The sequence below is a fragment of the Dreissena polymorpha genome, chromosome 2 (genome assembly GCF_020536995.1).
Source record: "Dreissena polymorpha isolate Duluth1 chromosome 2, UMN_Dpol_1.0, whole genome shotgun sequence".
NCBI classification, from domain to species: domain Eukaryota; kingdom Metazoa; phylum Mollusca; class Bivalvia; order Myida; family Dreissenidae; genus Dreissena; species Dreissena polymorpha.
Window position 1 is genome coordinate 150,946,325 of NC_068356.1, and position 14,189 is coordinate 150,960,513.

Consider the following 14,189-nt stretch of genomic DNA (forward strand, 5'->3'; position numbering starts at 1 on the left):
CTTATATCAGGAGGAATATACAGAACTGTTCTGATCTTAGAAGAAATATACAAAAGTGTTCTGATCTCAGAAATATAATCCGAACTGGTCTGATCTGAGAAAAGAAATACGGATTTGTTCTGATCTGAGAAGGAATATACGAAACTGTTCTTATCTCAGGAAGAATATACGAAACTGTTTTGATGTGAGATGGAATATACGGAATGGTCTGATCTGAGAATGAATATACGGAACTGTTCTGATCTGTGAAGGAATATAAGGAAATGGTCAGATCTGAGAAGCAATAAACAGAACTGTTTTGATCTTAGAAGGAATACACGGAAATGGTCTGATCTCAAAATGAATATACGAAAATGTTCTAATCTATGAAGGAATATACGGAACTGCTCGATTCTGAGATGGAATATACGGAACTGTTCTAATCGAAGAATGAATATACGGAACTGTTCTGATCTGCGAAGGAATATACTTGATTTGGTTTTATTTGGTAAAATTATGAACATAGTTACTACATAATGCAGACAACATGAAATTTATTATCACAGCAATATACATAGTAAACCATGAAATGCACACACAATATCAAGGATAACACAAAAAAAAGAGAAAAATGATTTTCACTTATTTCCATTGTGGTCCTTAATATTGGTTGCAGTAACCATGAAACAGTCATGTATTAGATATTGAATAATTGATATGTATAAGATATGTACTGTTTAATATATCAAGTATATACTTCATTGTGCTGACCTGAAAAGGAATATACGGAGCTGTTCTGTTCTAAAACGGAATATACGGAACTTTTTTTTACACGAGACGGAATAAACTGACTTGTTGTGACCTGACAAGGAAAATTAAGAGTCGTGCTTATCTTAGAACAGACACGATAAGGAGAAAGACTACGGAGAACCATGCTGATATAAGACGCTGTATGTAAAACCGTGCTGAAATGAGACGCGATATGTAAACCCGTGCAGATATAAGAAGGAATATAAGAGTTTGAATCTGAAAGGTATGTACATGTACGAAGCTGTTCTGGGGCCGTATTCCAGTAGCTTCTTAAGTTAAAAATAACTTAAGTTGGGGTATTTTTTTCTTATCTCCACTATTTTTTCCTTAAAAATAAAATTTAACTTAAGTCGTATTCCAGTAGCATCTTAAACTTAAGAAATTTCTTAAATCGATATATTTTTATCTTATCTTTAAGATTTATTTTATGTCCCTTAACTTTAAGAATTGTTTAAAGTTTTTTTTTAGCAGCCATCTTGAAACGCTTAAGCTTAAACGAAAAGCAATAATTGCTCTGTGAAAATCATCTAATTTTTCGTGATTTAAAGAAGAAACAATTTTCCAACTAGTTGTCAGGTGAGTTTATTTTATTGTTTCAAGACGATCTTTTTACTACTTAACTCTATCCGCATAATAAACTTCATGACTGAAAGATAAGACAACTCTTTAATGAGCGTCATCGAAGGCTGTGGATTTTTATTTCTTTTTCTTGTGTCTAAAAACTGCGCGAATGTTTATTTGGTTTATGCTAATAATGCATAACAAAATATGATATCTGTATGAATATTCCATTTACGCTTTGTGGACTTAAATAAGAGAAATTATTTTGGATCTTCAATGCAGCAATATCGGACAGGATCTAAGTTCGGACACTACGGATTACACCTAGTATTTCCACACTTTAATTTATATTGAAATATGTGAGACAGACGACAAATTTGTTGACATCAGGGGTTTAATGTATACTTTGCTATTTAAACCTGTTTTCATCGTTTCGATCGTCCTGTCAAAACTGTGAACTTACGATGACACTGTCTACTTCCCTGTGTGGTTTAACATCAAAGGAAGAAAAATACGTACATGTTTTCTATGTTAAGGCGTCTCTCATGGTTATTAAGCTAAGATCATAAAGCAGTTAAAATGTTGTTTTTTAAAAACAAAATCTCGAACTAAGTCAAAGAATGTAAGTATTTAAATCAATTATGTTTAAATTTACCAATATTCAAAGTGCACAGATAATGTTAAATCTTAACAACTCTTACCATTTTCCCATCACTAACGCCTCCAAACACCTCTTAAGCAGACGATATTTGAAAACGTTGAGTTAAAATGAGAATTTACTCATGATGAATAAGTAAACTTCTTACATCTCAAGGTTTTCATTAAATTTAACAGCCATTTAGAAATAATGTGCTTTGTTTGTGTTTAACGATAAAGATGCAACTAAAGCTTACTCTGCTGCAAACTTCCTTAAACATTGAAATGGTTAACTAGAATGCCATTACATCCGCCACGCCTGGACATGCTAACTGAATTAACAGACCACGAAATAATAAAAAGATACAGACTGAATAAAGCAGTCATAAATTATCGAGAGGGCAACTTTAAGTCCCCGTACGGCCAGACATAAAAGCCTGTCTGCTCTTTACTTTTTTTTTGGATAATGTTACGTTATCTTGCCTCTGGAGAATTCCAAATAAATGATGCAGACCTTCACAGGTCAGTCAGTCAACGGTTTCAAAAGTAATACGTGAGGTTCTTCAAGAACTTACATCATCAGACATGGTCCGGGAGATTATACGTTTCCCGACATCTGTGCATGAGTTGGAAGCACAAGTGGCTCACTTTGCTGGTGTTGCAAATTTCCCCAAAGTTATGGGTGTGATTGACTGCACTCATGAAGAGAAACCTGGCTCCCTCTTTGGAAGAGGAAATTTATGTGAATAGAAAAGGTCTTCACAGTATAAATGCCCAGCTTGTATTTGATGCTTTTGACACAATCATAGATGTTGTTGCGAGGTGGCCAGGATCCTCACATGATAGCCGGATTTTACAAAATAGTAGGGTAAGACAGCTGTTTGAGGAGGGAAATATCCCCGTCGGGTATCACCTACTTGGAGATAGTGGTTATCCCTCTCGAAGATGTCTGCTTACCCCATACGCAAACCCTCAAGCAGGACAACAAACCCGGTACAACAGGTAATTATATATTTTTATTGCCATGTATAGGATATCACATTTATGTTGCCCATAAAGAGAATGACACAAACCTTTTAAGTGTAAAACTTTTAATAAAATAATGAAAATAAATCTTGAGCCTATAACTCTGTGCCAAACTGTCACAAGATACGCCCATTAAAAGTTTTTGGACAACTGGATAACTTTACCATGACCCATTTTTGAACTTGACCTACATATCATCTACACACCACTTCTGACAAAAGTTGGTGAAGATCGGATGAAAACTACTCTAATAAGATAGTGGAAACCATGCTTCATGATTGAAATGCACTAAGTGACCTAGTGACCTAGTTTTTGACCCGGCATGAACCATATTGGAACTTGACCTATATATCATAAAGATACAACTTCTGACCAAATTTGTTGGAGAATGGATTTATACTACTTCAATTAGATAGTGGACACCATGCTACATGCTTGAAATGCACTAAGTGACCTCGTGACCTAGTTTTTGACCCGGCATGAACCATATTGGAACTTGACCTAGATATCATACAGACACAACTTCTGACCAAATCTGGTGGAGATCAGATTAAAACTACTTCAATTAGAGAGCAGACACCATGCTAAATCATTGAAATGCACTAACTGACAATGTGACCTAGTTTTTGACCCAGCGTGACCCATATTCCAACTTGACCTAGATATTGTCTTGTGAAACGTCTGACCAAGTTCGGTGAAGAGAGCGGATACTGCTTTGGACGCCGCTGCAAAGGGTGATTATATAATACGTCCCGTTTTGAAAAACGGGCGTAGAATAATTAAGTTATTCTATTCAATAACAAACCAATTAATTGTGTTACAAGTAAGAATGTCAAGCTCAGTCATTGCATCTCTAACAAATTCGTCAAATAGTAGCAAAAGAATAACTTGCTTAAAGAAAGTACATTCAAATACAGTGAAAATGCTTAATGTTCAACTTCAAAATACAGAACTTCTTTATTTTAGAGCACACAAAATTACTAGAGCAAAAGTAGAAAAGGGCATAGGGCAACTGAAAAAAAAGATTTGGTATTTTGCATGGAGAAATCCGTATGAAACCAGAAAAGGCTTGCAGGTAGTTTCCTTATAATTCACCTATTACTTATTTGTACCTTAATTAAAAACAATTATTTTTGTAAACAAAATCTTTGAACATTTAAATAACTCCTTGTACAATGCAACTTTCTGTCATATTGACTTATAATAAAACTACGCTCAGGCCCTATAAACTTCACAATATGTGATTATAACCATATATCTGATATAATCATATCATTGATGTTGATAAATAGTTACATTTTTCTCGATTGAAACCAAAAAACGTTTACCCTTATCGATTACTAATAATAAGGCTAATAATGAGATTTGTCTTAATTTTGTCTTGTTTGATAATAGGTTAACATATTCCAATATTTAATGATCAGGGTTATAATAGCGTGTGTTGTATTGCACAATATTTGCAAAAGGCAAAATATTCCTCTACCAGATGTTAAAATGGAGGAAAATGATGATAACCAGCCTGAACCCAACCAGCCAGACCCCATGGAAAATGGTCCACAAATGGTTCTAAGATACTGGGACTTCTTTGTTAATACTTATTTTTGAAAAAAAGGTATATTGCATTAAATTTCCCATATCCCTTTGAAAATTAATTTCAAAATTCAGAACATCGTGGAACTATATAAAAATTACAAAACCTACTGGAGGATAAAGCTAAATTGCTCATTTTGAACAACTTCTCTTTATTCAACAATGATTTTTAGAGTAGTTTGCAAAAGTCATAAAATCTCATTTTGGTACTGGCCTTATTTTGATATAAGCAAACATGTGTCAACTAGAGTAAACAAAACTTGACAGAATGATATACACCAGCACATATAGACTGACATACTATGGCAACTTCAGTATCACAAAAGCACACCTTCAGCAAAATACAGTCAATATTGTTTTAAACTTTAAACAACCTCTCTAAACCATGGCATGAATGCCTGTAAAACTAGGTGACATCTTAACACAGGATGCTAAACATGCGGTAAGCTACTATCGGAGCTTTCTACATGACTAGCATCCTGTATTAAGCTGCTATCTGTTTTATAGAACACCTTTTGGAGGTCTTGAAGATGGTCGTTTAATACAAGATTGTCTGTATGCTTCTTGCGATCTGAAAGCATATTTTAATGACAGATAACATTCATATGACAAGTCAGTAGCTATCACAAGTCAGTAGCATAATATTCTCTATAAATCTCATGGCAAACAGACACATATTCTCTATTTATTTTATGCTTTCCGGTTGTTTATAGAGAAATATATTAGTGAAATAAAACTGATATTTCATTGTTTTAAACAGTGAAAAATAAAGTGAAAATAACGATATTTTTCACTGTTGTACTGTGAATTGACGTTATTTTTCTACCAAATTACGGTATAAATCCAGCGAAATTATCCAGTTAAACTCTTGCAATGTAAAAAAACAACAGATATCTAAAAAAGCATAAAAAATTGTTGGATTGGATGAAATATTGATTTTATTTCACTCGTGATCATAAAAAATACACATTTTCACTCGTGGCTGTGCCACTCGTGAAAAGATCATTTATATGATCACTCGTGAAATAAAATCGATACTCCACCGAATCCAACAAATATCTTCCATTTATTCTTCAACAAGCTTCCTTTTGTAGTATTTTATTTGAAGTTTTAGTTTTTCTTCCTTCAATGAATCAAGTTTCCTGTGGCATTTGCATTCACAGCATATGACATATATTGTGCTGAAAAAAAGAAGAGAGTAATGATTTCCACTGTAAGAAATTGAGTTAACCCTTTCTCTATTACATGTATAAATGCTGTCTAACAATTTTGCAGCCCATGGGAAAATAATAGAATTTGCTCATCATGAGCAAATTATCTTTTTGTCACTAAGTTTCAACTTTGATTTGATATCATTACAAGTAATCACAAAGAGTTTGTTTCTTTTGTCTAAATGCTTTCAAAGGAATCTGCTGCAAACCTCATTAAACAGGGAAAGGTTGAAAAACAAGGAATCTCATCAAAGTAAATCAAAATAATAATTATACAAAATAATGATGAAATAAAAAGAGTGGTTTTGAAGAAATTTCTTTTTTAGATTCTAAGTTATAAAAAGGGAAAATAAGTGAACTTTTGTTTAAACTAAATATTGCATTAAATGTTGTTTTATTGATAATATGTTCACATGTAACACATGTATAAAAGAAATTTTATGATTCATGTATATTTAAACTCATTACCCAGCAACAAATTATGAAATGTCCCAAATTGATAGAGAATTTAGACAACAGTTACAATTAATTTGATTTGTTAAGGTAGAAATCATCGTTAGATAAGGAGAAAGTGCTCATTTTTTCAACAATTTTCTTTTTCAACAATTATGTCTAGAGTTATGCATATTATTAGGTAATCGTTTAAGGCATTATTCTATAATATAAATTGAATTTACACATGTTTCCATCATTTTAGGATGGCAATACGTTTCACTCCCTCCTGGTGAATCTCCCAGACTCTCTTTTCCCGGTTGCTGAGGACTGCACTCTTTCCAGGTTGCTGAGGACCTCACACACTGTATGGAAGGAAAGAAAATTACATCATTATTATTTGATCAAAGCTTCATTTAGAAACTTTTATCTCTAATGGTTATTAATCACCTATGTCACTTATGTCAAGGCATTGTTCTCCTTTTCTGCCTTTATTAATACTTTGTTTGGAAATGAGGTGTTTTTTATTGTTATGGGAAAAAGAAAAACTTATTGTTCATTTGAGGAATACTTGTTTTGTTCTTAAGTTATCATCTGTGGTCTGTTTCCTTTTAATTTGCATCTAATGTAGATCTCTATTGCTATCATTATGAGAAAAATATACCCTCATTCTCAGTAGTAATGAATTAATTTTTTACCAAACAACTTATTTTTAACTGTTCCGAAATGAACAGTGTGACCGATGATAGTTTAAATTGTATAACAATATATAGAAAGTATTTTGGTAGGGTAGACATTTTTTTGGATAAGGAGAAATGGCTCACTTTGTGTAATTTCTCATCCCCACAATAATTTATATAGTTATCTGCAATAAACTCATACAATTTTGTCATTATTATGGTGAAATTTCTGACAATGGTGGAGCCGGTAGGGGACTTTTATTGTTGGTAATAGTCTTGTTGTATTTGTATTCTAACCCTTTGAGCATAAAGAGCATATGTTTAAAGAATACTTACCTTGGTTGTTTTATCAAGAGCATGGATGAATCCATGTCTTCAGACAGGGCAACTCCTGATAATGTTTGGGATTTTCTCCCCACAGCATCAACAACTGCTTCAGTCAAAACTGATAGTTGTGCAGGTTTTGGTCCACCTCCTAAAAGGAAATACACGCATGTGAGTATACGTAGGAAAAGTGATGGTGAAATTGTTTGGTCCACGATATCTCTTAAATAGTTGTTTTCAAACAGTCCAAAAAGAATTGTGAGAAAAGGAGAAATGGCTTAAGATAAGCAATTTCTACTTATCTCACAATGATTTCTACCCTTCCAAAGACTTTGTTTCATATGTTATTATAATTTTAATTATGGTCTACAACCTCTTTCAAGTAAGGAAGACCAAAATGTGTGGTATGGTTATGGGCTTACGGTAAAGGGTTAACTGATTGAACAATAAGGATGAGTGACTGATACATGTAACCAAGTACATTTAAATTTAACAGCCATATTTAGCCCAGTACTATAAAATTTAACAGTACTTAGCATTACTCTTACCTTACAATCTAATTGATAAATATGAAGGTAGCACTTGACAAACATTCATCCAGGAATACAGGGGTCGTGCATTTGAACCCTAGCTTTTCCAATATTCTTTACAAAATTTAAAGAAGTCTGTGATAAGACTTATTCCTTTCTCAACTCGTAATAATTGTGTTTACATGGGAAAAATCAAAAGTAAGGATAGGTGAAATAATCACTGATATAAGATAATATTTTTCGAAAATGACGTGAACACCTAAATCCAAAAGTGCTTGATGAGATAGATTTGACTATGCAATAACGTACTTGTTTTGTTTGACATAATAAGGTGCTCTGCAAACAGAGACCTATGAACCTGTACAAAGTTGTCCCACTTTTTGTTGAGGGTTTGCTGGTCCCTAAGGAACTCTGCCTTCTTATTAAAATGTTCTGTCACAGAGCCCCAACACTGCTTTTGGATACTGATGTTATGGCTGAAGAATAGACACAGACATGTATCACTGACTTGTATACATTCCTCTGTACATGTATTAAACACTATTGTAGTGTTTCTTACAAAGCTGGGAAGATTTGAGTTTCATGCTGTTACTATTGTGATCTATTATGTCATAATATTCATTTAATTATATATTTTTTGTTATATGATGTTACCATTTATTATTAAAATAAATATCAATTTGCTTCTCAAGTGGATGTGATATTTATTTGTGTAAACTTATGTGTTAAATGATAAGATACTGTTTGTGCATTAGCAACATATTATTTTGCCCAAGGACAACTGTTATTATTTGATTGATAAACCAATTTTTGAAACCCTTTGGAAAACAATTATTCCTTAATTTAAAATGTATAATGAACTTTAAAAGTGTTATTGTAAACACATCACCTGGCTTTGGAATAAATCAGTGTTTTTTTTACCTTTAAGGTCATGTTTCCATTCTGCATAGATTGCAATATTTATTTATATGTTGAATATTGTTCAGTAATTGTACTCTTTACTTTTCAATGATTTCAACCAAATGAACCCTCATGAAACTTGAAAAAAGAGATTTTTTGTCTTAATCTCCTGTACTGATTTCCCATGTTTTATGATAAAATATCAGTCAATTTGTATTTTCTTCATACATAATTGTAATAAATGTAATAAATGATTCATTTCACAACTCCTGCCTTACTTAGTTCACGGATTATTTTGCAATCATAAGCATAAGTATACAAGAGCTTTAGTTTAAATAATGGCACGTGAAGGGTCTATTATTCACATAACCCAGAATTTAACATTTATTACCGGTAAATGTATTTGTGTATAATCCATCTCATACCCTGCAAATATTGTGTTTGTAACTATGCTAATATCGTGTTTGTAAAGTTATTTTTGAAAAATATTGTATTGATATGGTGTTTGTATATTAGCATAAATTTTCTTTAGGTGTCCTTGAATATGAATACATGTTTTGTGTTGGACGATTTAAGTATGAGGAAGGGAAACAAAGGCGACACAGTTGTTCACATATTTTAAGTTAATGGTGTAATTATTATCATCTCTGATTAACTTCAAAAATGGTTTCAAATCAGTATTTTAGTCCAATTGACATTTTTGTACATGTGGCAATTTTTAACTCTTGTTTGTATGTGTGAAAACTATATTCTATAAACAGGTTCTTGACCTGCAGATGGTAAATTGTTCATGCATGTGTGATTATGTGGTGTTTAGTGATTATTTATTACCGTTGCTGATAAGTATGGGCAATTGTTTATAGTACATATTTACCCCATTCAACAATTGTAAACCACTAGTGTTATGTAGTGTATTGGAGAGATGCTTCTCTTATGTTTACCAGTTTCGCTGGCGCGGGAAAATTGTCGATACAGTGTATAGCATGCACAGCCAAATACTTAACACAGTACAAAAAAAGATAGAAAACAATACTTTCCCAAAGTGTGATTCTAATGTGTTTAACAACCACACATAAAAGCAACAAATACCTATTTTTAATAGTTAAAAACAAGATGAGTTTGTGAAACTGCTACATACAATTGCATGCCAAACATGAAGTTGCTATATCCAATGGCTCAACAAAGCTCAAGTCTAGACAAAACTAAAAAATATGGCAAATGCCAAAATGTTTAAGTTGTTTAAAAACTGACAGACAGACAGACGGCAAAAAACGATATGTCTCCCCAATGGGTAGGGACATACATTTTATGCTTTCTACGATATCAACGTTAATGAAGTTTCACAAAACATTGTGATCATTGAAAACACGGGTACGATTATTTTTAGGGACGAAAGTAGTCGGAATATAAATACAAAATTTTCCAACAATATACACGTAGTAACAGTTATTTGTTTAATGCAAATTGTATATTAATCTCATTTCAAACGAAATTGACATTGCAAATTAAATATTACCTCGAATGCATTGAACATTGTGTGTTAATTTGCCGTGTTGCGAGCACAGGGACATTTAATAAAAATTCTCTACAGACTACAAATAAATATACAAGGGATACAACTGTAAAATGTCCAGCACAACACCATGATCTGAACAAAAGCAAAATAATTGCTTCCAACAGCAATAGTTTCACTTAATAAAAACTATAACAATAGCCAAGATATTTATCTTCAAGAATAAAAGTTATTATAGCAGTCAATGCTTAAATAGTTTTCTTTGAAACGGAAGTTTCATAAAAAACTGTACAATTTTCGAATTCGGACAAAAGTGTGCACAACCACTTTGACATATTTTGTTCCATAATATAATAATACTGAGCAGTTCAGCAAATTTTACCTTGTTTTATAATCCAAATATAATTTATGAATCAAAGTAGACAACTTTTATGATGGCATGTAACTGCATATGTGTAAAAACACCGTAAATCGTAAATTGTTTACATTTTCTACAATCTTCAAGCATGTGTACATGCAAGTTGTTAAGTAATGTAACACGCAACGTGATTGGTTAGCTGTTTCCTGCAGTGGAGAGTTAACCAATCAAATCGCATGTTTGAAATACATGAAGTGTATCTAAAATGAACATTCTACCTAACATTGTTATCGTGATATTGAAGTGTTTTTATACAAATTTCGAGCAAAATATCACAATTAATTGTAAGTATGTTATATTAAACTATAAACAGAAACTAGCAAATGAATATGAACGTTCAAAAGGGGTTAGTTTAAAAGGAATATGGAAATTACAACTAGAATTATTAGTTTTCAGTTGTTCACACTTGTGTCGCAGTCAGGATTTTTGAGCTTTTTTGCATGAAAGGTATCGTTTTAATTTAATGAAATATCGTAGTTTATTGCCAAGTTTATTAGTTTCTGAAAGATAAATGTCTCTGTTGTTGGTATACCGTTTATTTTATGTAATTAATGCTTTTGGAAGAGATTTTTTGCTTTTGTTCAGACCATGGTGTTGTGCAGGAAATTTGACAGTTGTATCCCTTGTATACTGTTATATAGTATGTAGGTTTTTTTTCTTAAAGATCCCTGTGGTTGCGAGAGTGAACTTTCGTTTCGGGAGCAAGTTACCTCCCCTAACGAACTTTCACTTTCTCTTTTCAGCTGAGGAATTTAGTATCATTGCGTATTTTAATCCCATAAAACTTGCATGAAATAATTGTATAAGGTATTCTTCTTAAAACTCAAGATTTCAATCGCGTATATGGCTGCTAACTTCAACATAAGGCTCCTAAAGAAATCCGTGTAAGTTAAAGTTAAACAAAGAGCCAAGCTGTTTCGCGGCCAAATAATCAGCATACGGCTATAAAAGCCAACATACAGCAAATCCACAATAAATAAATAAATTGGAATTAAACATTTTAATGTTTTAATTTTGAAATCTAAATTTTGTTATGTCATCGAAGTGACACTGACAGTCTCGATAGCACGTAAAAAGATCGATATAAGGAGATAGTACTCACTATTTGTGAAGCGATGCTTTGTGTAAGCATGAAAGGTCAAGCCTTCCATGCCACTCTCACTCCCCATTATCTCAGCCAACAGGAGGCATTCGGCTGTTGAAAAGTTTGCCGATCGCTTCTTCGTCACTTTCTCTTTTACATCAGCCATGTTTATAAAAAACGTCTGCTATAAACATGAGCACGCGCTTTACCCACAACATCCGTTACTATTTTTAGCAATGGAAAATCCCATTTTCATAAAAAAAGTTAAAATATTTCTTAACTTCTAACTTAAGTTAAAAAATTGTTTAACTAAGATTTACTTAGGTTAATTTTGTGATACGACTTAAGTTTAAGATTTGTTTTTTATTTTAGTTAAAAAATAATTCTAAGAAATTTCTTAACTTAAGTGAAACTTAAGAAGCTACTAGAATACGGCTCCTGATCTGAGAAGAAATATGAAGTGAACTCGCAATGATGTGCTGATTTGAGAATGAACATGAAGATTTGGGATGCTCGGGTAAGTTTGGGATATCGCAACTGCCGATTGTATGTGCTTGCATGTATTAAGGCGTCTGATGTGTATGAAATTAGTAGAAAATGTAGCATCATGTTGTGTTTTTTTTATATATTAATCACCAGAAAAGGTTTAGCGTGTACGGTGTAGGTCAAAAGTTACATTTGGTGATATATATCTTGTCAAGACTCTCAATTTGGTTTTCATCATGCAAATTTAAAAAATACCACACATGACCGCTATGAAGGAATGGGGTATTGTGTGTATAAACATTCTACCTAACCCAAAGATCAAGTTCATCCTTAAGGGTCAAATGGTAAATTTGGCTATAAAACAGCGTGTCAAAACTCTTCATTATTTTATACGCAATTTCAAAATACCAGTCTACAGATATAAAACTATGTGGAGACGGATGGCATGGGTAAAACAGTCTTTCTTGATCAAAGGTAAAGGAATACTTACAGGCCAAAACATTAATTTGGCATAACAGCGTGTTCAGACTGTCACTTTGTCACTCATCATTCAATTTTAGATAATAATCCACAATTACATAACGATCGTCTACCGTAATCAAAGTTCAAGGTAACACTTTAAGATGAATGTTTAAAATAATAGCTTACCTAACTCCAACATAAATCCTGCGTTACAATCATACAACTTTCTCAGAGATCAACTTTTGATTTTAAGATGAAACACCGTACATTCACAATCAAGTAATTTGTAAAATAATCATATAAAAGATTCAATTTCACCACGGGTACATAGTAAACATATTCTCTCATTCTTGGAATATTTTGGTACCTACCAGTTTCTATAAGTAGAACATGAGAGTTCTATCTCAATTTTGCTATTATGATTCTAATATTTCGAATATTTTATGTTTTCTTATTAAATGGATGTTTTGAAAATGGGTTTTAATTCCTTCTTAAGAAATAGTGATGGATTATCTTTTTTTTATTCAATATAAGACATACAATGCATACATGTATATGATCATAAAACAAAGTGATACCATGCAGCAGCAATTATGTTCAAACATGTTATACAAGATATGCTAATATATACTTTTTTGACATTGTGGTTTCGTTTCGATTACACAAATGGTTAATATGTATTTTTTTGTTTGATTGCTATTGATAGTTGTTAAAAAAACACACACAAAAAACAGAATAGTTATGAGTAAGGATGAGTTGCATAAAGTGGGTAGATAGCATACTGGACTTGTTTATGAAAGTCTAATGTGTTTCCATTTTTGTACAAATATATAAAGTGTATCATTGTTTAGGACAATTTCTTTTTCAATTTGAATCTTCAGTTTTAAATAATTGATAAAACAGTTCATTGTAGGTAATTGTTTTCTGTATTTCATGCTGAATATAAAATATTTCATAAATATACTTATGTATTTCACAGCGTTATTAACCGCTTGTATTTTGAAGGCAGTTATCCCTTAGCTCATGTCTAAGAGAGAGTGTAACATTTAATTGTTGTTTCTCTAGAAAGGTTGTCACTTGATTCCTTAGATATTGAATATATTTACACTCCCAGAAAAGGTGTTCTATTGTTTCAATATGTTCACTACACATATCGCATAGATTTGTGTTGGATAGGTTGCACTTAAAAAGATGTTTATTTGTAGCCATGATTCTCTGGATGTATTTATATTGAAAATTTCTCAGTGTGCTATCAGTAGTTGATTTATATGGCATGACAAATATGTGTTTCCTATTGAATTCTTAATCTCCAAGAAGGTTTTGCCATTTAGTTTGAGCTTTAGAGATTTCGGTTGGGTTTTTAATTTGAAGTGTGTAAAAAGTTGTGTTCGTTTTGTTTTGTTTTGCAATAATGTTTTCAACACATGTTTTTTGAGTACATGGCGTGTTATTTGTATTGGTTACAACTTTAATATGTATGGGTATACTTTTGATCAATGTGTAGTACATCAGGAAATTACTTGTGGGTATGGATTATAATTAACATC

The 14,189-nt window shown here is 32.2% G+C and overlaps 1 long non-coding RNA gene across 1 annotated transcript; it reads right to left on the reverse strand.

The window, feature by feature from the left end:
- Window positions 1–5,384: 5,384 nt before the first annotated feature.
- Window positions 5,385–8,373, reverse strand: LOC127869447 (uncharacterized). The gene is made up of 4 exons (XR_008044568.1): window positions 8,089–8,373; window positions 7,262–7,400; window positions 6,491–6,610; window positions 5,385–5,783 (listed from the first exon to the last, which is right to left on the reverse strand). It is a non-coding gene; the product is annotated as an uncharacterized LOC127869447 (long non-coding RNA).
- Window positions 8,374–14,189: the final 5,816 nt, after the last annotated feature.